We start from the raw sequence: 24615 nt of genomic DNA on the forward strand, positions 1-24615 counted from the left end.
TTAGTATTGCTAAAAGGAACACTGGTTTATGCCTATTTCACTGTTTTGTGTTTCAAAGTTTGACCATCCTGGTGACTCAGAGAAATCAAATCTCACATTTTCAGTTTGGTTACTGTTTTGCATGTGTCATAATTTCACTACTTCTTTTAAAGATACACTATTAGCATAAAAAAAATCACACCTAGGTCTGATTCTTTTTAACCTGCCATTGTTATAAGCAACACACACCAGTACATCCAACCCACTCTCCCTGTCCTCCTCAGTCCCCTCCCTTCACACACGCACATTCCTCAACTACCTCTCCGTGCCACCACATTCCCCAGTCTGCTCCACTAACCCCCTCGCCCCAGTAATCTGCTCTCATTCCTAAACCCCTTCCATCAGGTCCTCAGCCCCCCATGCACCCCAAAGACTGAGCTGCTATTACCCCCGCCCCATCTGCTTCTCCATCCCATCTCCCCTCCCCGCCTGGCTCCTCCACCCCTTGGCCTCGCTCCCGCTTAGCTCCTTCCCCCCCCCCCCGCACCGGCTCCCCTGCCCAGTGTCCCCCTGAGGCTCGGGGAAAGCGGAGCCCAGGTACGGCACCGCCAGGCAGGGCTGGGAGCAGGCGGCTCCCAGTGCAGACGGGCATGTGCAGCCCGGTGACACACGCTCGCGGGTCGCCTGAGGCGGAGCGCGGGCGTGTGCACGAGCGACAAGGGCACGTTCGGAGCCGGTCCCGGCGCAGCAGCAGCAAGAGGCACTAGCGCGCCGGCCCGGCGGTGGGTGTTCCCAGCCCACCTCTCAGGATGGGGAGGGGCTGGCCGCGCACCGGGGATTTCAGCGACCAGAGCCGCAGCTGTACGGTCCCTCCTCCTCTTGCTCCTCCCCCGATTGATTGTTTTGGGGGGCGGGCGGGCGGAAGGGGAGGGAGGGGGGATACATTACATGCCAGCAAAGCAGTTTAGTTCCTGCTGATCCATCACACGCACAGAAAAGGGACTTGCCCGCGCGCGGCGCTTGGTTTGTTGTTGGGGGAGAGAAAGGGGGCCCCTTTTGTTTGGGTTGCCTTCTCCCCTCTGCTCCGCCCTCCCATCCCCTGCCTCCCCTCTGGTCCCCTGCTCTGAGGAGGGCAAAGAGAGTGGGAGAAAGGGCTGCCTCGCAACCCCCTTCCCCCTCCTCGAGCGGGCCCCCAGTGCAATTCGATGCGTCCCTGGTAAGGCTCCCCCGCGCTATATTGTGTCCTCTCTTGTTTCTGAAGCCTCCACCCACTGGCCCACCCTACATTTAGCACATCATGTGATCCGGGTAAGTCATTTGCAAGTACAACAGTTCTCTGTGTTGCCCCCATTCATTTCCTGAGAACTGCATAGAGCAGCTGAAGGAGACCGTGTGAGTGAATGTGTGTGTGTGAGAGAGAACGAGTGTGTGTGTGTGTGTGAGTGTGTGTGTATGTGAGAGAGGGGGAAGGAGGGAGAGAGGGGACTCTGTATAAGGGAAAGAAAACAGTTTCTCCTGCTCTGCAGCTTCTGTTCAGGTCTGTGCCTATTCCATTTCTTATCAGAATAAACATACCTTTTCTTTTTTTCTCTTGCTGTCCCAATCAATCAGCTTTCAGATAACATTTTATTTTCCTGTCATTACATTATTGTAAAATGTTGGAAGGCTGATCTCTCGAATGGGACAAGCATTGGAGGGCAGGAGGGAGAAGCTTTTGCAAAACAAGGATATGTGCAAGGCTTTTATTAAATTACCCGTAAAAAGGATGTTTAAAAAAACTAAACCAAAAAAAAAACCTTTGTCAAATAATGCATGCTAACGTGTAGTCCACACGGAGTGGGACTGCTTGGTCACGTAAGTGACAGTGGCAAGGAAACAGATAAATGTCATGTTGAATTTGGGGTTGCTGCTCTAGTTTGTCATTCAAAAAATCTGTTTGTGTGCATGTTATTTGGAGGAGGAGGGTAACGGGTTAAGATGGGGATGACACTGTTGGCATTAATAGTGGTCATTGTGCTACAGTCATTATTGTCTCCAGTAGTAATGATGTGTAACTGTCACTTGCCACAGTGCATAGTTCATGGAAGTAGCTGGGGGATGGCCTATGGCTGTTCTTTTCAATTAAGGTGGACCTAGCTAGAGTTGACAAGGGAGAACTTTACATTGAGACCAGTCATGAAGAGTGTTGAGCGTCAGCTTGGGAGCCACCGCAGCTTGTCTGTTATAAGCTTGCTGTAACCTGACGAGTGAGTGCTGACCCCAGTGACATTAGTTTGTATTAAAGCAAGAGGCTTCTATGCAAGAGGAATCCATTCTGATTTTATTCATAATAGAGTTATTATCGGAACTTTCTGTGACCGTTTATATTGAGGGCAAAAAAGAACTTGCCAGATCTGATTAATAGTGTATTTAAACTGAACGTTTGGGGGGGAAGTACCAAATCCTTTGTGCTATGTTCCCTCCATCTCTCCCCCTCTATTCTTCTCTCCCCTCACAAAAAGCTTACAGTCCTGAGTATCTTAATAGTAATAATAACTTTAATTCAACTGATAAAAGCTGACTGTGCTCAGTTAAAGTCTAAGTACAGTGGAATGTATAATCTGGATAAATAGTCTATGTAGTTGGTATTGTCACTCTTACTAATTTAACTATTCAGATTGTTAAAGAACTGTTCTGTACAGATAATTTTAAGAAATTCCAGTGAGTAATGTTTTTTTATCAAACTGATTATTTAAAAAAATAAGTAAGGACTGTTCTACCAGTTACACTTCAATGCTGGGGAAACAAACACTCATATTTACATTAAAAGCATGTGCATAGAACTGCTACAACAGACGTGTGTCAGTCAAACAAACGTCACCCTGTAAATCCACCTAAACCATTCCATTCCCTTTTCTTACTGGAGGATAGAGTTGTTTGGCAAAGTAAATGGTTTGACATGAAATTTTGCTGATGACAAGCAGGGTGGTGCAGGAGTTTGCAATGTGAATAGGAGTGGTCACTTTTAAACACTGGGTGTATTCCTGTTAGAATTTTTTTTAAATTGTCATTTACAGAAACATAATATTAATTCAATTTCAAGAAGCAGTAGCTTCAAACCTGGGTTGTACGATGTGTAGCTGTTGTCACCACCTATTGTCAGATATGTTAAGATACGTATTTTATGCATTTAAAATCAGAACAAAAATGAGCAGATTTTATAAAAGATATTGAAGATAAACAGTTTAGTTTGCTTTCATGATTTATATCAGCCTTGTCAAATTCTACATGTCTATGGCAATTTTTTTTCCTGCATAGGTGGTTAACCAGCTCTTTTTTTCATTATCAGTCATGGTATAAATTGATTTTTATTTTATTTTATTTTATTTTTTGCCATGGCAGGCAGATATTCATGGCAACTTTGCAAGGGTGCTTTATATAGTACTGGTGCATGACCTCCATTTTCTGGTTGATCTCCAATTCTAAAATATTACACGAACAGCAAAGTAGCCTCTAGTATAGAATTAGTAACTATGCTGAGTAGATTGGAAACGGGGTGATATGGGCATTTTATTGATCATCTAAAGCTATAGTAAATCTAGCTGAATGCTTGGTTTTTTATATATTCTGTTTTGGTTTTTTTTAATTTTTTTTTTTTAAGCTTCTTAGCAGGACACAGTCAACTTAAAAATCTCATTACTGTCTGAAAATGTTGTACCATCTAGGCAGTGATTCTCAACCTTTTCAGACTATTGTACCCCTTTCAGGAGTCTGATTTGTCTTGCATACCCCAAGTTTTACCTCACTTAAAAACTACTTGCTTACAAAATCAGACAGAAAATACAAGTGTCACAGCACACTATTGCTGAAAAATTACTTTTTCATGTTGTCTGTATGAAATTTTAGTTTGTACTGACTTTGATAGTGTTTTTATGTAGCCTGTTTATAAAACTAGATAAATATCTAGATGAGTTGATGTACCTCCTGTAAGACCTCTGTGTATCCCTGGTTGAGAATCACTGATCTAGAGTCCCAAATGAATCCTGTGACCACCATTGCTGAAAGAAGTTAGCAAATACAATGTTCTCTTTTTTTTCCCTCTTCATTTTCTTTGTGGCTTTGGCTACATTTATGTACACTCATTTTAACTGTTTCGCTGATGGTCGTTTTGCCTTGTCTGAATCATGCACTAGCATGCTCTTTCACTGCTCTGGACGAGCTCACATGCATACACCTTCCCCAGGTGCTGGAGCATGTGGGGTTTACCACAAGCAGCAAAGCTGCTGCAGTTTCTGAGTTTGGGGCAATGAGGGTATCTGCTTTTCCAGGGACTCCCACCTGGAGCCAAAAAGGGACAGGAGAGAGTGGGTAGCCCTGGGAACACTCATCTTCACATGGGCCTTTCATGGAAATGGAGCTTTAGGAAGTGTGTTGGGGCAGGGAGCGATAAAACCTGTCCTGAAGTGCTGTGAAAGCCTCCGTTTTCTCCTTCCTATTGCATTGTAGAGGCTGGGGAGAAATTGAAGGTTGATGTGGAGGTCAGGGAGCTCTCCTTCCTTGGAGACTCCTCCCTGCCATCCAGGAGCAATGGATGCCTAGGCGGTGGGGTGGCAGCAGGAGGAAGGATTCTTGATTCCCTTTTCTACTTTACTTGTCTGGATGCTGCTGCTCTTATTGTAGAAGCTGGCTGGCAGGTGCAGGGAGGATGGTTGTGTCCAACCACATTTGCTGGTGTTGTTCTCAGACCTGCATGTTGTCCGTTGTTGTAAAGATTCTTAATTGACCTAAGTAGAAAAATTCTTGTAAATATTTTAAAAGGAATTTTGTTAAGATTTAGTACAATTCAAAGGCTGCTCTGTTAGAATTTTTGTTGAAACTAGTCAGATCAGAAAATACGCAAGTTGGCTGTCACTTTAAAAGAGAGGTCCTCTAATATTTAGGGCTTTGTTCTGCCCTCTGCTATGGTGATGCACTGGAATGGGCATGGTAAGGGGCTTAGATTGTAAGCTGTTTGAGGTAGGGACCATCTTTTTGTTCTTTGTACAACGCCTAGCACAGTGGGGTCTTGGTCCACGACTGCAGTGCCTAGGTAAAACCACAATACAAGTAATACTACATGGAGCCGTTTTCCTTTGAGTATATCGGGCAGGAGTGCTCCCAAACACTCAAGGACCTTTTATTATACTAGTGTCAATGGACAAAATGCTCATTAAATTCAGTGGGAGCAGGATTGGGCCCCAAGAAAGCTCTAGGGGGGAATATTCAATCCTAGAGGTGTGGATAGGGCTTGGGTGTGCCAAGTCACATCCAGTAGTTATGAAAATGAGGGTACAGCTCCTGAGCAGAGAGAAAACAACGTACATCCACTGTTTGTGCTAACCTGTGCTGAGCCATAATGCCCTGAAGCTGCAGGATTGCATTTGTGAAGGTTGTGTGGCTGGCACTGCTCTTCACATTGCTGCCCAAACTCCTGGTCTGCTCCTTAAAAAAAGGGGTAGCATTTTGCTGGTGGAATGCAGGAAAATAGATCTTAAAAATATATCTGATACTCTTGCATTTAGGTCAAGCATTGTTTCCTAAGGACACAATTGTGTTTGAGGAAATATAAATATTTGTCAAATCAGCTGTGTGCGCACCCATGGATAAGATGCTTTTGTATTAGAGGAATGGAAAAATAATTAACATTTTTTTTGTCAAATGTTTTATCTGGCTCATCAAGGTTGTTCCCTCCCCCCATTTGAATGGAAATGATTGTGATTTACCTTTCTTCCATGTACAAAAAATAATAATTTCCCCTTCCACGAAAGTAGATTTCATTTTTGGAAAAACTGATATTGGTGCAGCACTGAGGCCTTGACCTTCTCAACTCTTGGCTAGTGGTTGTTTACTACAGCTGCAGTCTGTGTGTGCATGGAAGGGGAGGAGCTCAAATACAAACATGCTCACTTTCTCCAACTAAGATGAAAACATATTAAAAAGCCATGACATTTCATAGCAAGCATGAGTGAGACAGAGTTAAACAGTCATATTGGGGCTTTTCCTATATTCCTAAACAGAATATGCTAGGTTATGTCCGTAAGACAGACTGAGTCTTGAAAGTGCAAATGTGAAAGCACGAAATGGCTAAACTTCTCGTGCACTGAAGAAAATACTTGCTTTTTAAAAGATGTTTAAAGACCTTTAAAATAGGCTTGATGTTAGGAAAAGAGAAACAGAATATTTTACCCCAGTACTAAAACCATTTTAATATAGGCCAGGGTTGTTCAGTCAATCAAGATCACTGTGTAACTTTACCCAGCAAGACTGAACGCAGGGTTCAAAAAGTGAACATTACACAATCCTCTTTTCTCAACTGAATAATATCGAAAGGGATTTTTTTGTTTTGTTTAAAGGCCACATTAGATGAGAAAATAAGCAAAAGAGTAATATTTGAAGAATCACAATGTCAAAATGACTGTTTTAGTTTTAATATCTCTAAAAATAACTCTATTGAAAATCTTGGCAAGAGCGTTGACTCTAGTTCTAGTACTTATCAGTGACCATTGGAAAAGTGGGCAAACTGGGACAACTTCTTTTCAGAATGAAGGTTTTGCAATATTTTCCAGTTAATTCATTCTGTGTGTGTACTTCAGGGTTTGTTCCCAAACAGCAAAGTCAGTATAAGAGTGTGTTTTTCCCCTGGTAGTCTATTCTGAAGTCTTTTATTATTATACAGAGTAAATAATTTGGTTACAAAAAATTGTTAAAAGAATTTTTTGAGGTGAGACGAGACAAGCATAAAATTAGCTTTGCTATGAAGTCAACTTTGACTGCTCTGCATAATGGAAACATACTGGGCCTGGTGTGTGTTACTACCTTGCATTCCACTATAGGCTCTGTTTGTATTTACCATGGTTTGTGGTAAGTGCCACAAACTTGGACTGGTTTAGCCAGAATCAAACTATGAAAAATGCACAAGGTAAGTATTGCATTTTCATGGAACAGCTGTCTGTATCTTGCCTGTGTATGATAGAGAATGTGGTCTAATGCAAGAATGGAGTTTGGAACTCTTTAGTTTTAATTCTGGCTGCACCACTTTGTGGCCTTGCACAAATAACTACCCCATCTCATTTTCTTTATCTGTGACATGGGGCTAATGGAATATAGAAATATATGTGGTAATACTTAGCTCACAGGGAAGAACTAATTTATCGGTGCTTGTAAATTGTTTTTGAAGAGGTAAGATAAAGATAGGCCAAATCTAGGGATCAGAACCAGCCAAAGTAGTAGACTTGGGTGCTGGGTGTCTCTGCCAGGTGATAGAATTCTCCCTTGTCTACTGGTATCTACCTCCAGTCCCCAGAATACAGGCCACTCAAGGAAATCTACTTCAACCCATCTACTTCAGCCTACACTTTGAAGAAGCTTTTATGGATGCATTGTATCCCTGCTGCAGAGCAAAATACTAGAATCTGTGTAGCACTGGATTCTTTGGCACTGCCCCTCCTTGCCCCTGTACACTGTTCTGTAGGGAGTCCCAGTGCAGCTTGTCCTCAGGCTTCATATTGATTACCCCGAATCATGTTTCCAACACCTTAACTGTATTGGTTGACTTGTCAAGGGAGCCTCTACAGCTGCAGAGACAAGGGCTGGATTTGCCAATGTAGGTGCTGTTGCTGATTATTATTATATACATTAAAATATTTAAAAGAACATTAAGGTTGCAAAGTCAAGAACTCAAAAGTTATGAAATGCCAGAATTAAGGCTGCCTGTATAGGGTCCTGTAAGAAATAATATGTGATCATGTAATTAAAGACTGTGCGTATGCATTGTGATACAATGATGCTGAAATAAGGTGGCACAGGCAACCCTAATTTGGTATTTTCTAACATCTTAGCATATGACTATTCAACCATAAACATTTTAATGATTTTTTAAATGTAACCTCTTAGGTCTTGAAAACGAGAATTCTATCATGGGGTACCATATTTACCTCCAGTTGAGTCATCAGTAGTATTGGAACCCAGGAGCTTTAGATCCACCGCTCCAAGCACGACCACTTGAACCCAATTGCAGACTGTTCTCCTTTATGTGAACTAACTACTAGAGAGGGCTCAGATATGTTCTTTGCTAGTGGCTTACACAGCCAGTTGCTAGATAGCAGAGTAATTCTTGGAATCCTGGGTTCTATTCCTGGCTCTGGAGGTGAGTATGTACTAGTCCTTAAATGCAACACAAGCAAGCACCTAGATTCTGCAGAACAGTGCATCGAAGTAGATGGATCTGTCATTTTAGAGACCGAGTTCTGTTCCCAATTCTGCCAGGGGTAGGGTTACCATACGTCCGTTTTTTCCCGGACATGTCCGGCTTTTTGGTAATCAAACCCCTGTCCGGGGGGAATTGCCAAAAAGCTGAACATGTCTGGGAAAATACCGGCTGGGCACTTCCCCTCCCGCGGCTGCTCTGCTCCTCCACTGACTCTTTGACTCTGTTTAAGAGCTGAGCTGCCTGAGCGCTACCGGCTTCGGGCAGCCCCCTTGCCTCCGGACCCCAGCCGCCGGCCGGGCACTTCCCCTCCCGGGCTCCAGCTGCTCTGCTCTGGCGGCGCAGGGTCCGGAGGCAAGGGGGCTGCCCGAAGCCGGTAGTGCTCGGGCAGCTCGGCTCTTAAACAGAGCCAAAGAGTCAGGGGAGGAAGGAGCACAGCAGCCGGAGCCTGGGAGGGGAAGTGCCCGGCCGGGGGCGCAGGGTCCGGAGGCATGGGGGCTGCCCGAAGCCCGAGCGCTACCGGCTTCATGGTTTTCCGGGCAGCCTCCAGACCCTGCGCCCCCGGCTGGGCGCTTCCCCTCCCGGGCTCCAGCTGCGCTGGGGAAGCGCCGGCCGGGGGCGCAGGGTCTGGGGGCTGCCCGGCAAACCGTGAAGCCGGTAGCGCTTGGGCAGCCCTTTTCGCGTGGCTGGGAGGGAGGAGGGGGAGTTAGGGCGGGGACTTTGGGGAAGGGGCGGAGTTGGGGCCGGGCTGGGGTGGGAAAGGGGTGGGGCCAGGGCCCCGTGGAGTGTCCTCTTTTTTTATTTTTTAAATATGGTAACCCTAGCCAGGGGTGACCTTAAATAATAATTCAGTTGTCCCAAATGTAAAATAGGGTAATGATATTTGCCTGCTTCCTAATTAATGTGTGGTCTTGCTCAATAGTCAGAGTAATTAAGTGCAAAGAATTATCAACACGAATGAGTGGAAGAGTTAAGATTCTAATTTATGATCTCTTCCTGGTTCCCACTATATCTGCCCTTAGGCCAAAAGGTATTTTGGTGGTGCTTCTCCTGCTTGGCCTGTGTCCCTTCTGGAGCTTCAGCTTTGTGCCTGCAATCACGGCCGGCTCCAGGCACCAGCTTAGCAAGCAGGTGCTTGGGGTGGCCAAGGGGAAGGGGTGGCACGTCAGGCTCTTCCGTGGCAATTCGGCGGCGGGTCCCTCGGTCCCTCTTGGAGGGAAGGACCTGCCACCAAATTGCCGCCGAAGAAGAAAGCGGCGTGGTGGAGCTGCCGCTGAAGTGCCGCCGATTGCAATCGCAGCTTTTTTTTTTTTCTGCCACTTGGGGCGGCAAAAACCCTGGAGCTGGCCCTGCTGCAATGTAGAAGGCTGGGAGCAAAACCATTGTAGTTGCATGTAGGGAGCTCAGAGGCTGGGAGCATGTGCAATGCAGCTAGTGTAACCAGAGATTTTTAGCAGCAGGCCTCTATGAAGCTCCATTGAGCTTGTGGAAATGATGATTCTAACATGCTTACATCTTGTCCAAATCTGTTTAGGTTTTCACTGGGATAGCAAAAGGCACCTCACTGACCCTAGGATTATTTCCTCTGCCAAATATAAATTCCTTGTTCCAAAACTAGAGGTCTTTAAAGTAAATAGTTGGAAAAATATTTGTATTGGGAGATCTTTTTCCCCCATGGTCAGAAATAGCTGAACAATTTTTGCTGAATTCTTTCAAAACAATTCAACCTGAAACATATACCTGGCATGGAAAATGTCATCCCAAATTGTTGAAGTGTGTTAGAAGTAACCTTGGAAATAATAAAATGAATGTCAAAGAAAGCTCTGATCATCAGGCACAGTGAGTGGTGTCTTTCTTTAATGAGGCCCCAGTGCTTTCAAAAGAGTCAACTACGAAATAAGGCCACAGTCCTCCTAGCGAAGAGGACAGACACATAAGTGTCATGAAAATAATCTATTACCAAATTGCAAAACACCTGACATGTTATACAACAAAAAATCTTGGACAGGGCATGGTTCAGGTTAAAATCAAAACAACGTGGAGCTCAGTGTTTGTTTTTTAAATTGAGCTGTGTATGGCTGGCATAAAAACAATTTCAAGATGGCCTCAGAATATGGCCATCTGGGGTCTGAGACAGAGTTCTAAGAACTGCAATTCATGACTCTAAAAAGTTTTTAAAAGTTGGGCAAATAGTATGCACTGTTCCAGGTTCTCTTTCATAGCCTTGGTCATTTGCCTGCCCCCTGCTCCCCCTTCAAAAGAATCTTGGGGTAGAGGTAGATGAAAAGATATTCCTGAAAATTTAGGGGAAAAAGAATCCTCCTTGCTGATTTCTGTAATACCAATAATGCTTTTAAATGCCATCTTTTTTCCATTGGTTCCATCTAGTATATGAAATAATCTCTGTAGCGTTTTTTTTTGGGGGGGGGGGGGGGGAATAAACAAAATGGCACTCCTTAGGGTGATTTTTTTTTCTTAAATGGGGCATGTAAACTTATTTAGTTTATTTAGCAGAGATCTGGAGTTTGTTAGCCTAATAGAATTGTTGCCATTTGCACCTTCACCTTACAGGTTCCATGTGCAACTAGATCAAAAATTGTCTAAGTTGCCCACAGTATTTATCTAAAGCAGATTTTGAAAATTACAGTCCTCCTATTCTGGAAAAAATAATTTGTCACTTTGAGTGACTTCATTGGGACAGACTCTGCATTAGTCACATCAAGCACAGTATAGTAGGAAATAATAGGCACAATTAATTTTTTTTTTACATTAGATTTAGTACATATGTTCTTGTATCCAAGCCAATTTCCAGATTTGGTTTATTTTGTTCTTGTTTCAGGTGCAAGGTCTTCCTTTAATCTTTGTGAGTTGCATGTGTTAAGGATTTGTTCTCATTCCCACTGCAGTTTTAAAGGAGAAGCATTTGAGATGCCTTGAATTACTGAGTGAAAATAGATCACCTTTACTGTAGGCCAAACAACTTAATTCCCTGAAATAAACTACAGGAACTGTTACATGTTGAAAGCCTAAAATAGCAAAGAGAGAGAGCTGGGCTTTACAATTCAATCGGTTATTCTATTTACTAATGCCTCTTTGCCTCTTTAATAGAAGTCAGTCAGGACAGCTACAATCATTCTATGGAAGACGGTTTTCAGGTCATCTTCAAGGACTGGTGAATGTACAGGTCTCAATTGCTAGTTAGGCTCTCATCTGAGGACTAAGCCTACTAGCACATGGGCAACTACCTGTGCTTCCATGGCTTCCAAATGCTAATCTGCAGATCTGTGAATATGTAACTTCAGTGGGGAAGGACTAGAGAACAGTCAAAGGCCATAAAATCATCTACATTTCTCTCAAATGAATAGTCTGTCCCCTTCCAGTCAGTTCTGCCCTCCACCCCATGTCCATCGATTTGATTGCCCTCTGCCTCCTTTTCCAGTGCTGGTCTGCTGCTCTTAGAATCATAGAATCATAGCAGAAGAGACCTCAGGAGGTCATCTAGTCCAACCCCCTGCTCAAAGCAGGACTAACCCCAACTAAATCATCCCAGCCAGGGCTTTGTCAAGCCGGGCCTTAAAAACCTCGAAGGAAGGAGACTCCACCACCTTCCTAGGCAACGCATTCCAGTGCTTCACCACCCTCCTAGTGAAATAGTGTTTCCTAATATCCAACCTGGACCTCCCCCACTGCAACTTGAGACCATTGCTCCTTGTTCTGTCATCTGCCACCACTGAGAACATCCGAGCTCCATCCTCTTTGGAATCCCCCTTCAGGTAGTTGAAGGCTGCTATCAAATCCCCCCTCACTCTTCTTTTCTGCAGACTAAACAAGCCCAGTTCCCTCAGCCTCTCCTCATAAGTCATGTGCCCCAGCCCCCTGATCATTTTCATTGCCCTCTGCTGGACTCTCTCCAATTTGTCCACATCCTTTCTGTAGCGGGGGGCCCAAAACTGGACATAGTACTCTAGATGTAGCCTCACCAGTGCCGAATAGAGGGGAATAATCACTTCCCTCGATCTGCTGGCAATGCTCCTACTAATGCAGCCCAATATGCCATTAGCCTTCTTGGCAACAAGGGCACACCATTGACTCATATCCAGCTTCTCATCCACTGTAATCCCCAGGTCCTTTTCTGCAGAACTGCCACTCAGCCAGTCGGTCCCCAGCCTGAAGCAGTGCGTGGGATTCTTCCTCCTAAATGCAGGACTCTGCACTTGTCCTTGTTGAACCTCATCAGATTTCTTTTAGCCCAATCTTCCAATTTGTCTAGGTCACTCTGGACCCTATCCCAATCCTGCAGCATATCTACATCTCCCCCCAGTTTAGTGTCTTCTGCAAACTTGCTGAGGGTGCAATTCATCCCACCATCCAGATCACTAATGAAGATGTTGAACAAAATCCGGCCCCAAGACCGATCCCTGGTGCACTTCGCTTGATACCAACTGCCAACTAGACATTGAGCTGTTGATCACTACCTGTTGAGCCCAATGATTTAGCCAGGTTTCTATCCATCTTATAGTCCATTCATCGAATCCATACTTTTTTAACTTGCTGGCAAGAATACTGTGGGAGACTGTATCAAAAGCTTTGCTAAAGTCAAGATACATCATGTCCACCACTTTCCCCATATCCACAGAGCCAGTTATCTCATCATAGAAGGCAATCACATTGGTCAGGCATGACTTGCCATTGATGAATCCATGTTGACTGTTCCTGATCACCTTCCTCTCCTCCAAGTGCTTCAAAATGGATTCCTTGAGGACTTGCTCCATGATTTTTCCAGGTACTGAGGTGAGGCTGACCAGTCTGTAGTGCCCTGGATTCTCCTTCTTCCCTCTTTTAAAGATGATGTAACAGATTGCTGACTCACCGCCGCGGTGCCTCCTGCTGGTCATCTGGGAATTAGCTCAGTTCCAGCACTCTGGGCGCCTCCTGCTGGCCGGTGTCTCTCCTGCCTCAGGCCCCGTGTCCCTCCCAGACCCCAGTGCCCTTTTCCTTTGGGGTTCTGCCCACAGCAGTACCTCCACACTCTGGGTCTCCCCTCCCAGGGGAACCCCAACTCTCTAAGCCCACCTTGCCTCAGTGGCTACTGCAAGTCGTCATCTAGGCCCCGTTCTCTGGGGCAAACTGCAGTCTGTAATGGCCACTCATCACTGGCAAGGGGGTTGGGTCTGCTGCCTTTCTTGGCCCAGCTGTCTCCCTGCAGCCCCAGTACCTCCTTTGGCCTTCAGCAAGGCCTCAGCCTGGAGACTTACCAGGCCAGAGCTCCCCAGTCCTACCTGCCCTTCCCCAGCACTGCTCTGCTTCAGGTACCCTGTGCTTTTTCAGGCAGCTGGGTCCTTCCCACTCCCAGGCTGGAGTGAGATTGACTCAGCTCCTCCCTTAGTCCTTATTTCAGGGCCAGCTGTGGCCTGATTGGGTGTGGCCACAGCTGTGGCTGCCTTTCCAATCAGCCTACCTTTTCCGCAAGGAGCGATGTAACTGCTCCGCTACAGATGGGCACTATATTTGCCTTTTTCCAATCGTCCGGGACCTCCCCCGATCGTCACGAGTTTTCAGAGATAGTGGCCAGTGGCTCTGCAATCACATCAGCCAACTCCCTCAGCATCCTCGGATGCAATAGATCTGGCCCCATGGACTTGTGCATGTCCAGCTTTTGTAAACAGTCATTAATCTGTTCTTTCACCACTGTGGGCTGCTCATCTCCTCCCCATACTGTGCTGCCCAGTGCAGCAGTCTAGGAGCTGACCTTGTCTGTGAATTCCGAGGCAAAAAAAAGCATTGAGTACTTCAGCTTTTTCCACATCATCTGTCAATAGGTTGCCTCCTCCATTCAGTAAGGGTCCCACACTTTCCCCAACCTTCTTCTTGTTGCTAACGTACCTGTTGAAACCCTTCTTGTTACCCTTCACATCCCTTGCTAGTTGCAACTCCAATTGTGCTTTGGCCTTCCTGATTACACACCTGCATGCTCAAACAGTATTTGTAAACTCTTCCCTAGTCATCTGTCCAAGTTTCCACTTCTTGTAAGCTTCGTTTTTGTGTTTAAGCTCACTGAAAATTTCTCTGTTAAGCCAAGTTGGTCGCCTGCCATATTTGCTATTCTTTCTACACATTGGGATGGTTTGTTCCTGCACCCTCAATAAGACTTCTTTAAAATACATCCAGCTCTTCTGGACTCCTTTCCCCCTCATATTAGCCTCCCAGGGGATCCTGCCCATCAGTTCCTGGAGGGAGTCAAAGTCTGATTTTCTGAAGTCCAGGGTGCATATTCTGTTGCTCTCCTTTCTTCCTTTTGTCAGGATCCTGAACTCTACCATCTCATGGTCACTGCTGCCCAGGTTGCCACCCACTTCTTCTTCCCCTACCAATTTTTCCCTGTTTGTGAGCAGCAGGTCAAGAGGAGCACGGCCCCTAGTTGTTTCCTCCAGCACTTGCACCAGGAAGTTGTTCCCAACACTCTCCAAAAGCTTCCTGGATTGTCTGTGCACCGCTGTATTGCTCTCCCGGCAGATGTCAGAGTGATTGAAGTCCCCCATGAGAACCAGGGCCTGTGATCTGGAAACTTCTGTTAATTGTCTGAAGAAAGCCTCATCTACCTCATCCTCTGGGTCTGGTGGTCTATAGCAGATGCCCACCACGACATCACTCTTGTTGCTCTTGCGTCTAAAGTTAACCCAATGACTCTCAAAAGGCTTTTCTCCAGTTTCATACTGGAGCTCTGAGCAATCATACTGCCCCCTTACAAACAGTGCAACTCCTCCACCTTTTCTCCCCTGCCTGTCCTTCCTGAACAGTTTATACCCATCCTTGACAGTGCTCCAGTCATGTGAGTTGCCCCAACAAGTCTCTGTTATTCCAGTCACATCACAGTTCCTTGACTGTGCCAGGACTTCCAATTCTTCCTGCTTGTTTCCCAGGCTTCTTGCGTTCGTGTATAGGCACCTACGATAACTAGCTGATTGCCCTACTTTCTCAGTATGAATCAGGAGGCCTCCCCTATTGCACCCTCCTCCTTGTGTTTCCTCCTGGTATCCGACTTCCCCACTTACCTCTGGGCTTAAGTCACCATCTCCTGGCAAACCTAGTTTAAAGCCCTCCTCACTGGGTTAGCAAGCCTGCCTGTGAAGATGCTCTTCCCTCTCTTCGTTAGGTGGATTCCATCTCTTCCTAGCAATCCTTCTTCCTGGAACAACATCTTATGGTTGAAGAATCCAAAGTTCTCTCCTCCTACACTACCTGCATAACCACATTTACCTCCACAATTCGATGGTCCTTCAACAGGGAGGATGGACGAGAACACAACTTGCACCTTTAACTCCTTTATCCTTCTTCCCAGAGCCATGTAGTCTGCAGTGACCCGCTCAAAGTCATTCTTGGCAATATCATTGGTGCCCACGTGGAGAAGTAGGAAGGGGTAGCAGTCCGAGGGCTTGATCAGTCTCGGCAGACATTCCGTCACATCCTGAATTCTAGCTCCAGGCAAGCAGCACACTTTTTGAGTTTCCCAGTGTGGACGGCAGATGGATGACTCCGTCCCCCTTAGGAGGGAGTCCCTGACCACCACCACCTGTCTCCTCCTCTTGGAGTGGTGGTCATGGAACCTCCATCCCTAGGACAATGCATCCCATGCCTTCCAGTCAATGGGGTTTCCTTCTGATCCCTTCCCACAGATGACTCTTCCAATTCATTCTCCACTGTAGTACCTGTGCAGAGAGCCTGAAAACGTTTTCTTACCTCTATTTGCATTGGGGGTACATGGGTTCCCCTCTTTCTTCTGGAGGTCACATGCTGTCAATTTTCTTCCCCATTCTGCACTACCTTCTTTGATTCTTCAGCATGCTGTGCCTGCAGTACCAAATGCTGACTTCTGTCCAGAAAAATCTTCTTTTTCTCTGATGCAATGCAGGGTTGATACCTGGGTTTCTAGTCCTTTAACCTTCTCTTCCAATATAGAGACTAGATTGCACTTCGTACAGACAAAGTCGCTTCTATCCTCTGGGAGAAAGACAAACATGGCACATCCTGTGCAGGTCACAACAGCTGATCGCTCACTATCCATAATGTCTTCCTTCTAAGAGCTGCTTCAGACGTTGTATTTACTGCTCACAGAAGCCTGAAAGGCAAAAAAAACCCCTCTTGTTGGAACTCCCCCAAAGTGAACTCCCAGGCAAACTCCCTCTGTTTGCCTGTTCTCTGTTCGCCGCTCACTTGGTTTGCAACTGGCTGCTTTTTTATAAGTCTCCTGGCTTGAAGCAGTTGCCCCTGCTCAAAACCTTCCCTCCAATCAACCACTCAAGGCTCACCTGGAACAAAGCACTCCCAATTCACACTTTTCAAACAAACAACCACACAGTCAAACAGTCTCTTATTGTTCTTTTGGCCATGCAGGAATCTGTGGGCCTCTTGGCTCTTCCTCCTGTACTTGAGCCTTCTCCTTCTCACTCCTAAAGCAGTGCCTAGTAACTCAAAGGCTCCTTTGATTTTTAGTCCCTTCCCACCCCACCCCCATCTTGTGGAACTAGCATCAGTGGCTTGGCCATTATGCACCCTGTATTCCCCCCTCTCATTCCATGAAAAAAATGTAGCAAGCCTAGCTACTCTGCTTCATTTCTTGCTATCTCTTCTCTCAAAGGAGCTGGGCCACAAAAAGGATTAGTGGTAGTTGGGCCACTCTGCTCCTTTCCTGTTCTCCCAAGAAGAAGCCAGTGTCTCTTTAACCCAGTCACCTGATCAAATTGACTCCTTGCCCTGTGTGAGCAGGCTGGGGAGGTATTTCAAGCATACTGAGAGACTAGTCCAAGGTTTCTGTCTTAATATCAAAGCCCTCCATGAGAAGGCTGTCTACCTGAGTGAGTGTCACTCCTTACCTGGACCCAGACCTTCCATGATGACTACTTTCCATCCAAACCATTATGGTGACACTCATGAGTACTAGAGTGAGAACTTTCACAGGTGCTGGACCTAGACTATGGAACTCTCTCTCAGATAAGAATGAACATAGAACTAAGCAAAATATTTTTTTTGCATAAACATAATGAGTCAAGTAGAAAGATGACAAATATAACACAAAATGTCCTAATTTCATGTCAGCTGAAAAAAATTCCAGAAGTACAAAAATGCTTTCACCTCAGTTGTTCTCTGTTCCTTATGTTCTTCTTTGATTCCTGTCCCTCAGTTCAGCAGTGACGATGGAGCTGAATTCAGTCTTTCCACCACATTCTGTTTTGTACCAGCTTTGTTCATCATCTTTTTAAACCTTTTAGTTCAATGTCATTCTTCTCTGTAGCTATCCAATGCATCCTCCGTCTTCCTCTGTTTCTAGTTCCTTGCACTCTGGTATATATCGCCATGTATGGTCTCTTTTCCAGGTCTATTCTTGACATGTGTCCAAACCATCACAGTCTTTCTTGAATCTTCTGTAACTGCATCTAGCCTGTTTCTTATCGCTTCAATTTTTCTGCAGTTCTGAAATTCTGTAGTAATCAATCAGAAATAAATATTTCACATTTGTACAAATATTTTCTACGAAAGGGAATAGAAGTGAACATTAATAAGGTATGTTTGGTCCAGATAATATGCCCTAAAACACACTGACAACAATGAGAATGCTATAGTAAAATTCAAGCCAAATTGAGCCTGGATGTAAGTCCATTAACGTGAAAGGAATTGTACCTCATTACACAGACTGATTTTGGCCTTGAGTCTTGAAGTCACTTTATTTCTCTACCTCCCAAATTGATATGGGTCCCTGGTGAGAAAGCTAGTAGCTAGCTAGTTTGTGTCCCAGAATATATAGGCTTCTTTTTTAAACTGAACTTTTCATTTGGTGGGTACAGCAGGGGGCACTTCAAGCACTTTGTCATTCAAAGCCCTCTTACCATTTGTGCCGGGGTAATATTGTTTTTTGGTTAGAACTAGATTTTTAGCCTCTTTAATTGCGACTTCCCACTTGTTTTGTACAACTTAATTGATTTTAGATCCTTGAAAACTAGAGGAGGAGAGGCAGTAGTTATAAATATGACTGTTAATAGACTATGGGCCTGATTCTGCTAACTCTCATTGTGGTAGTACCTTTGCTCATGTGAATAATTCTATTTAACTCTGTGGGACTACTCACATGTGTAAGTGTTTACAGGATTGGGCACCCAAAATTAATGGATGTTTTTGGGTCTTAATATTTTTAGTATTTTTGTTTGAGTTCAATTCTTTGAGGCATCATGAAAGAAAGAACAAACTAAAAAAGTGTACTTTCTTAAAAATGCAGAAGTACAGTTAAAGTGAAGAGGTCTAACCAACACAATGGAAGGATAGGAGAACAATAAAGAGCAATGAAGTCACCTATGCAAATACTTGCTCTTTTTACCTTACTGTGATCCCTGTCCTACTCCCATCTTTACCATTGATTTCAGCAGGAGGAAGACTGGGCCCCTTGTGTAGTTTTTCTGTTCCTATTCATATCCACTAACTGTAGAGCTGAATTGCTAATAGAATTAATATTATTTAATATAATTAATTATAATTAAGTTGCTGATAATTAATCATGTATTCATTTAATAATCCATAATAACCAACAACAGAAAAAACACAGACATTTACAAGCTAGTAGTTCTGCAGTGACTTGAAGTGCAAGGTAAGCTTGGAGCTATTTTAAAGGATAGATGCTTCTTTGGCTTGTTGTTCAGATTATACCTAGCTGTATCTAAAATCTCCTTTGGCGATGGTGATATCAACATTTAAGCAAACATCAGACATTTGTTATTATAGTAAATGCAAATTGAATTACATAAATTGAGAGACAACAGGTAAACAATTGTTAAGTTGTGTGGTTGAAAAGAACTGTCCTCTCCTCTTATTTTTAAACTGAGAATGATGCTTCTCTTGACAAAAATGTAAACAGTTCTCCTTTCCCTCTGCTGCCCTCCTACCTCCCTTGCCGTGCCTTAGTTGCTGCTTTCTTACTTGTGCTTTGAATATGCACACAGCATTGTGCCCTCTGCTCATGCCATTGCTGTGGGTCCTAAGGAGGTGGTATTGGCCTGAAGAAGAGGTACACTTACCTATGGTGCCCACAGTGAGCCATATAACTACAGGAATTAACCAATAGCTATTGGAGCCAATAGAAAAACTCACCTTGACTTGAATGGGCTTTGGATCAAGCCCTAAATAATCATTTTTAAGCCCATCTTCATTTTTCTGTACATTCATATTTGTTTTAATGTGGAGTACATTTTAGATCTCTTCTTTCTTTTATGCACTCAGGATTACTTTAGATGTGATAATGCTGTGATTATTCAGAGACTAGATTTTCCAGCAACTTCTAGATGATTAATCATACCTATTTTAGAAGTAAATTAGACTAGCCTGTGACCTTGGTAGTTACTCAAAAATCTGTTTGAGGAATCTCTATACCCCTTCCAGGAACCTATGTCCTTTCTCAGTAATTCTACAATTGTGATTCTAGTCAATACTAGGATAATTGAAATCCCCTCCTAATAATTGTTCTAGCCCTCTTATAGACCATGCTAAAGTCCATATGTATTTCCTAATGTGTTTTCTCCATCTGCCCAGGACATTATAACTTATTTCAATGATCCCTTCATTTCTACATTTTCTGTGTTTTTGCATCTTTTCAAATGATGGTTGCTGAAAAGATAAGCTTGTCTTGTAAAACAAAAAAACAAAACCAACCCCTTCCCTTCCCTCCCTGACGTGTTCAAGTGGCAACTGAAGACTGAAACATGATTCGCGTCGACTTTTTCTACCATTCAACAATGTCCTGCACCCATTCCTCTTTGAATCTCTTTGGAAGTAAACAAAAAGTATGTTATGAAGTCTCCAAAAGTGTCCTTTGCAGACTAACTTTCTGAACTGGAAATGTAATTCCCCTATTCGTGGATAAAATTCCATTTTGTTGACTCTGTTTCTCTTCCTCTTTTTTAAACAAGTGAGTGTACTCACTATAAACTGTATTAGGGTAGGCTCTGAATCTAGGTCAGGATTAAGAAAAGGAGCAAGGAGAATTAGTGCAATAAACTCCTTTGAATGTAGCAATCTGAAATCTCATTTGGAAGAAGGACTGTAATGATACTCCAAACTGTCCTGGAAGAACATGCACAAGTCACCCAGTAAACAGCACTAGAAAGGCATTCAGGCATAATGTAGACTCCGCCAAAAATAATTCTCACCATGCCCTTGAGGGAGGTTTAAATCAGTGTATATTTATCTATTTAAAAAAAAGAAATACAGCATAATACAAATTTTATACATCACTACTACAAAGCTAATTAGTCCATTGGGAAACTGCTTATCACTTCTCTGATATATTACAATCCCAGCTTTTGCTCCAATTCCTCCTTCTAACAAACCCTCTTTCATTTCACTGTGCAGCATCTTGATTTAGGCTTCCACTGGGGTACTTGAAAAGGGTCTATACTGTACTGGTGACTTGCTACTATTTGTGATGCTTGTACTCTTTACAGACTAGCAATAAAAAGGAGCCTTTTACAGTCAAGCAATGGTGTTTGAGGTTTGTAAAAAACACCCAGTGGAGCTTTTGAACTTTGTCCTCTGGGTGTAGGTCTTTACATGAAAAAAAAATGAGGACAAAAAAAAAAAAACAGTTTCAATCATTAACTTAAGAATCACTTATCTATCATGGATGAGTTTTATACTAGGGTTTTGTGGTTTACACCCCTCTTGACGTCTCCTTCAGTGTTCATGTCTATTTGAGTACTGATGTCTGTAACAAAACTAATTTTCATAGCACACATTTCCATGTGTGGAAAGTAGTTATTTTTTATATAGGTTTGCATGTTATGGAAGTGTCAATATAAAGGTCCACAGAGTCCTAGAATGGAAAACTCTAGTGAAAATGGATTACTGCAGCTCCCGGAAGCACTGCTGTAAAGTAGTAACCAGAGTTAGTCTGAGTTACTGCATGATCTAGATTTCATGTGGCATCTCTATGTGACTATATGCAGCTACCTTTGAGAAAACTTGTGATATCTCACAAAATGCTGCATGAAAAGAAATTCCACTTACTTCTGCGGTTTAAGGTCAGGCTGTCATTTTCATTACACACCCTGCTGTTTATAAGTAGGGCTTCTAAAAGTTCATGGGGCTAACCCTGACAAACAATTTCCTTTCCAGAATGATTTTCCTTGGTCCCTTTCTTGCCACCTTGATCTTCAGGTAAAGGCTACCCTTTGTGCATTGCCCATGCTTCTTTTGATGCATGAAAAAGTGGCTCATCTATTTCCCAGCAGCGCTCCACTTCTCCCCACATCTTTCCTACTCCCCGCAGAGGACTGTTGTGGACTGGGATGTAGGTGGTCTGGCCTGCTAGTCAGAGCAGGACTCAGGTCTAGTGGGCAGAGCAGGTATCCACATTGGGGAACAAAGCTGAGGGTCAGCAACAGACCTTTAGCACCATTAGCAACTGCTAATTATCAGAGCCAGGCGTCGAGTCAGAGTCAGGAATTGAAGCTGAGGGTTGGAGCTGAGGTCAGATACCAAATGCTAGAACCAAGGGTCAAACCAGAATCTGAGACAGAAGTCGGAGGCTGGGATTGGAGACAGGACTGGTAACTGATGGTGGAAGTAAAGTAAGGGCAGGAACTGGAGAAGAGGCAAGGATCAAGCACAGAGCAGGAGGATGGTGGGAACAGGAGCAAAGGCAGGGGTGCGCAAGGAGCAGAGCAGGAATCAGGAACATAGTTGGGTGCAGGAAGCAGACACAAGCAGGGTCCAAAGCAGCCACAACAGGAAATCATCTTGTTGCACAGACAACTTCCTGTGCCTCCATTTGGCTTAAACAGTGTGGTTGGACCAATCAAAGGAGCAGCCGGGTGGCCCTCCAAACAAGACTCCCATGGGTGGTGCCTTGGCTGAGGCTGTAGCCTTACAAGCTGCCCGACCTATCAGGTTTCACAAACATTGGGTGGAAGCCAGGATGCAGCAGCTGTCTGGGAACTCAGGCCTGGTTTCAAGACCTGGGGCATCACAAGGACTTTCTGCAGGTCTGGGTCTCTCTAAGGGGATGGGGAAGTTGAGAGGGACTGGCCAAACTAGAGTTGGAGCTCAAGAAAATGCAAATGGTCCCTCACTGCCTAGGAAATGTACTACAACCTGGGCCTGTACTAATAATGGTAACAGCAAATGAGCACATTTGTACTAAGCAGTGACCTGAAGGCTTCCTCAAAACTTTTTTTCCCTGTTGAATAGATTTTTAACACATTGGTTTCTTTTATTGTAACACTAACAAATGTTTGCTTATACATTTCTTCAGAAATTCTAGATACTGCAAATCTGTATCAACTTCTATTCTCATATTTACATTGGGCCAGACCCTCAGCTGGTGTAAATTGGTCCACTGACTTAAATGGAGCTATACTGATATACACCAATGGATGTTCTGGTTCATCATTTATATTAGCCCAACATGGAGCGTTGGAGTGGGTTTTCCTACATTACACACAGTTCTGAGAAGTGGTATAAATCACAAGCTAGTTTTTGTTGCTGGCTCCTCCAAGTCTGCATAGCTGGTGTGGCACTTAAAGCTTTCATGTGAAAATGACTATATTTTGATGATTTCCTTCTCTGCTGTAGGGTGCATGCGCCTTTAACACCATGCTAAGTGGATTTCCCTGGCCTTAGCCTGCTTATTGAAAATACATAATTTGATAGTGTTCACAAACAGAAACATGGATCCCCTCTAGCCTGCAGATATCCTTGTAGGTGGAGTAACTCCTATCATCTTCCTTGTCACATGAAGGAAGAAAATTCCAGTCCATGGGCATGTGCCACAAGGGAGACCCACATCAGTGCAATATCCACTTTTCCACCTGGGATGAGTTCTTTTTGTGTGAACAGTACTCAGCAGCCTCTGAAAAATTCTTCCAAACTCAGAAGGGACTATTGTCATCATCTAATCTGACCTCATGTATAACATGGGCCTAGAGTATACTTTGAAAAACATCCAGTCTTGATTTAAAAATTGCCAGTAGTGGAGAATCCACCATGGCCCTGTTAAATTGTTTCAATGGTTAAATATCTTCACTGTCAAAAAAAACCCCAAACTCCTTATTTTCAGTCTGAATTTGTCTAGCTTCTACTTCCAGCCAATGGACTGTGTTATACATTTGTCTGCTAGATTGAAGAGCCCATTATCAACTGTTTATTTTCTATCCAAATACTGATAAGCTGTGATCCAGTCATCCCATAAATCTTTTTGTTAAGCTAAATAGGTTGAACTATGTCAGTATAAGTCAGGGGTCGGCAACTTTTGGCACGCGGCTCGCCAGGGTAAGCACCCTGGCGGGCCAGGCCGGTTTGTTTACCGGCCGTGTCTGCAGGTTCGGCCGATCGCGGCTCCACTGGCCGCGATTCGCCGTCCCAGGCCAATGGGGGCGGCGGGAAGCGGTGGCCAGCACATCCCTTGGCCCGCGCTGCTTCCTGCCGCCTCCATTGGCCTGGGACGGCAAACCACGGCCAGCAGGAGCCGCGACCGGCCGAACCTGCGGATGCGGCAGGTAAACAAACTGGCCCAGCTTGCCAGGGGGCTTACCCTGGCGAGCCGCATGCCAAAGGTTGCCGACTCCGGTATAAGTAAAGTTTTGTAATCCTTTAATCATTCTCGTGGCTCTTCTTTGAATCTGCTCCAGTTTGTCAACATCCTTCTTGAATTATGGACACCAGAACTGGACACAGTATTCCAGCAGTGGTCACACCAGTGCCAAATACAGAGGTAAAATAACTTCTCTAATCCAACTTGAGATTCCCCTTTTTATATATTCCAAGATCACATTAGCTCTTTTGGCCACAGTGTCGCACTGGGAGCTCATATTCAGCTGCTTATCCACCATGTCTCCAAAATATTTTTCAGAGTCACTGCTTCTCTGGATATCGTCCCCCCATTCTGTAAGTATGGCTTACAGACTTTGTTCCTGTATGTATACATTTACATTCAGACATATTTAAAATGCATAGAGTTTGCTTGCACCCAGCTTACCAAGATATCCAGATCTTTCGATCAAAGGTCTGTCCTCTTCATTATTTACCATGCCCCCAGTTTTTGTCTCATCTGCAGTGATTATCAGTGATGATTTTATGTTTTCTTCCAGGACATTGATAAAAATGTTATAGTATAGGACCAAGAACCAGTCCTTGCAGGATCCCACTAGAAACTACTCATACAGAGATGATTCCCCATTTACAATTTTCATTTTGAGATCTATCGGTTAGTTAGTTTTTAAACTATTTAACATGTGCCATGTTATTTTTTTTATTATTGTAGGTTTTTAATCAAAATTTTGTGTGGTACCAACCCAGATTCCTTTAAGTACGCCAAAAGTATTACCTTTATCAAACAAATTTATAATCTTTGTAAAAAAAAATCATGTTTAGTTTGA

At 44.1% G+C, this 24615-nt stretch overlaps 1 protein-coding gene across 12 annotated transcripts in view; it reads left to right on the plus strand.

Moving 5' to 3' along the window:
• Window positions 1–624: 624 nt before the first annotated feature.
• The window catches only part of KLF12 (KLF transcription factor 12), a 345970-nt gene continuing 321979 nt past the window's right edge, over window positions 625–24615 (plus strand). For 2 of the 12 annotated variants that reach the window (XM_008178562.4, XM_065581118.1), the window contains exon 1: window positions 927–1287. The gene's annotated coding sequence lies outside the window, so the exon portion shown is untranslated. The other 10 variants (XM_008178561.4, XM_005283191.5, XM_065581116.1 and 7 more) reach the window with 9 other exon arrangements.

The sequence above is a fragment of the Chrysemys picta genome, chromosome 1 (assembly GCF_011386835.1).
Source record: "Chrysemys picta bellii isolate R12L10 chromosome 1, ASM1138683v2, whole genome shotgun sequence".
NCBI classification, from domain to species: domain Eukaryota; kingdom Metazoa; phylum Chordata; order Testudines; family Emydidae; genus Chrysemys; species Chrysemys picta.